The sequence below is a fragment of the Mya arenaria genome, chromosome 7 (genome assembly GCF_026914265.1).
Source record: "Mya arenaria isolate MELC-2E11 chromosome 7, ASM2691426v1".
NCBI classification, from domain to species: domain Eukaryota; kingdom Metazoa; phylum Mollusca; class Bivalvia; order Myida; family Myidae; genus Mya; species Mya arenaria.
This window is the reverse complement of record NC_069128.1, coordinates 71,312,778-71,316,151: the sequence shown is the minus strand read 5'-3', so window position 1 is coordinate 71,316,151 and position 3,374 is coordinate 71,312,778. Positions and strand designations below refer to the sequence as shown.

The 3,374-nt window shown below is 32.7% G+C and overlaps 1 long non-coding RNA gene across 1 annotated transcript; it reads left to right on the top strand.

The window, feature by feature from the left end:
* The first annotated feature begins 910 nt into the window (after positions 1 to 910).
* Positions 911 to 2,871, top strand: LOC128240035 (uncharacterized). Its single transcript, XR_008262014.1, has 3 exons — positions 911 to 970; positions 1,843 to 1,886; positions 2,585 to 2,871. It is a non-coding gene; the product is annotated as an uncharacterized LOC128240035 (long non-coding RNA).
* The last annotated feature ends 503 nt before the right edge of the window (positions 2,872 to 3,374 follow it).

The window sequence follows — 3,374 nt, the reverse complement described above, 5'->3', positions numbered from 1 at the left end:
ATATGTAGGAAGAGTTTATGGAGGCCTTCCATTGGATTGTGTTTGGGGCCCATGGAATCAAGGTCACTGCTACTAAAAATAGAAATATGCTAAGTACCGGTACTGAATATCTCAAGTAAGGGTTGACATAGTGTGACCAAACTTGGAATATAGGACAATATGCAGAGCTTTGATGGATTGCCTTTCGGCCCTCTTGGGTCAAAGTCACTGTTACTAAAAATAGATTACTGTTTCAGTTATGTTTGACATACTGTGACCAAACTTAATATGTAGGAAGAGTTTATGGAGGACTTCCATGGGATTGTGTTTGAGGCCCATGGCATCAAGGTCAAAAGATAGAAGAAAGCAGTTGAAACTGAATCTGTTCTGCCAATCATTAAAAACCTGGTTTTGTCACATTCCGCTTCTTGTTCACTTTTTTAATTTGATTTTTTTTATTGTGTTGACAGGCACATATAACATTGTTATTGTTTTTACTTCTAAGTCAAAGCGGCGTAGTCAAGCGCGCTGTCTTATAACAGCTCTTGTTTCTTAACTAGAAGTTGCAGAAGTTTTTTATATTGGTTGTCAGTGGGTTTTCTTTAAAATACTTTCTTTAAATGTGCCTCCTGTCTTAAAGACTAAATTGTTTGAAGTGCTTAGAGTAGGATGATATTTGAAACAAGAGATATTTATGAAATAGTTTTATGTGTTGTCCAAGGGTAATAACTTGTCCTCTATTGGAGGTGTTTGTGCTAGAATTGTCCTCAGTTGGAGGTCATTCACACTGCACTGTATTCAGTAGTTTTTCTTCTATGGTAAATACCATAATGTATAATCTTGTTCTGGTTTTGATGCTTTTGTCACTTTTCAGTGATGTGATGTTTTTGTATTGCAGCTGGACAGTGTCATGATGTGAATACTGTTGATACTGATGCTGTGGATGTTGATAATGTTGATGCCTCCGTTGATCAACCAGGGACTGAAATAGGTACACTTATCGTTTTTATAATATAAGATGAACGGGTGCCTGATATTTGATGTTTTCATGTATAGATTTGCCCTTGTTGTAAAAGAATTAGTCTTGGAATGTAGTTTTCATAATGGGTTCCAAGTGATTGGAATGAAGTGTCTTCATTTGGACATCAATGGGTGTTCGACCAAATTCATTGTCTTTTGAGGTGATGACTACATGTAAAATTTGCTTAACAAATAAGAAATTCAAACCACCAGAGATATTAAAATCAGTTTGACATCATTGTAGTCGTAGGTTGAAGGTCATTTCACAATCTTGGTTGTACATCATTGTATGTAAATAACATTATCATTAACCGAAATGTTTAATATATGTATCTGTATGTGCTTACAATCAGTAAAGCTGAATACTTTTTTTCAGTATTATGCTTACCACAGAACAAAATCAAAATACTAGAGGTTCAAAAGACAAAATACTATGTCATTTTGTTGCAACATGTCTCTTTTAGCCTAGTTGTGTAGAGATAAATTGTCTCCCTAAATCGAGGTTGGTGTGTGTGTGTTTGAGATAAATTATCTCCTGTATTAAAAACACTACACCTTCAATATTTCATAACCAGTACTGCATTTTAAATAAAAGGCATCAAGGAAATTTGAAATACCTGAGATCTCAATACAGGCATGGTGTCTAATAAAAGTAACTGGCCTCCATTGGAGGTGATATTTTTAGAAAAGTCCTCAGATAGAGGTTTTGTTAATGTACATCAATTTCATTCAAATAATACTTGTCGAGAGACACCTGTTTCATTATTATAAATAGCATTAATTGTTAGCGTTAAGAAACATAGCAGACCTATTTGCGTATATAATATGTTTTTGTCTCCATAGGTCAACTCAAAGCAGTCGTAAATGCTGGGATTGGCACAAACCATGTAAGAATCATATTGAAATTTGTAACAATTAGAAATTTCTATTCTTAAAGCAAATTTGATTTAAAAAGTGTTGTTTCTGTAAAGGAGTAAGTGCACTTTTGTGATCAGGCTTTTCTGTTGTCTTCCTTAGTGTACAATTAATTTTGTGTAACAACCATACTTGTAATCTTAAAAAAAACCTATTCAGTGTTTAAATTAGCCAGAATGTGTGTCATGTTACTGATCAGTGTAAAAAGTTACGGTGAAAATATCTAATTGTATTTAACAGAAAGGCCTTGAATTGAATTTCTACATATCAAATAAAATCCTGAAGTCAAACATGTTTAACATGGACAACAATGTATATTATATAGCACTGTAAGACATGTTGCTCAGGTCAGTGCTACAGAAAAATGAGTTTGCTTAACGTGCCCATTTTATTGTACAAATTCAGAAATCAAATAATATAAAGGTTATCAGTGAAAACACATCATCTTGAATACAGGTCATATTTATATATTGACTTGCAGAGGCACTGTTGCTAATTCCTAGACAACATCAATTGATAAAACATGTTTTAATATAGGATTATATGTTTTATGTTTATTTGTCCTATAGAGGAGTATCAAGAACACACTTTCATATTTTAGTGCTCAAAATAGATGAAAATATAGTGATTTTCTTTTGTCTATAAAATAGCCTGTATTTCTGTGTTTTAGGAAAAACGAACAGCCACAGTCAGAACACATTGGAGCTAGGCTGAAGAAGACGTGGTAGAAAATGGCCTTAAAAAGTGTTTTAAGCTTAATACTCCACCAAAAATAAGTTAGAATGTCTTGAACTTATAAAGAAGTATCCAATTCTTGCCAGGCGATCAAGGACAATGGTGAAAGGGTACATTAGAACAAGGCAACTGGCCTTGCAATAGGCTCATCAAAAAGCAAACAATTAAACAAATAGATACTTTGAATTATAGAATAGACTAGATTGCATTTTGATTTAAGCTTTATATCTGAATACCATCAGTGATTGACATTTTCTTTGGATATTGTTCTATTTGTATTTATTTTTTAACAATTAAAAGTTTGAAATTGAATATGGTAATAACTTGTCCTCAATTGAAGGTGATTTTGCTAGAATTGTCCATGATGTTTGTGGTCATTTACACTGCAGTGTATTCAATTGTTTTTGTTCCATGGTAAATAATGGTGTGTGGTATTGTTTTGTATTGAATGCTTCTGTCACTTCTCAGTGATGTGATGTTTTTCGTGTTGTTGGATAAATTGATGAAATGCAAATGAAATATCATCATGTATGAACATGTCAAACAAAAATGTATTAACTTTCTTCTGTTTGCTATCAAAACGTTAAGTATTTGTTTGGTTGAATTGTATCTAGAGCCAATGAATGAAGATTTGTTTATTACTGAAATTTGATATGCATTAATTTTTGTAAAAGAAAATTTTTCAGAAAAAAGTATCTTTGTATTGTGATATGCCTTGGCACCTG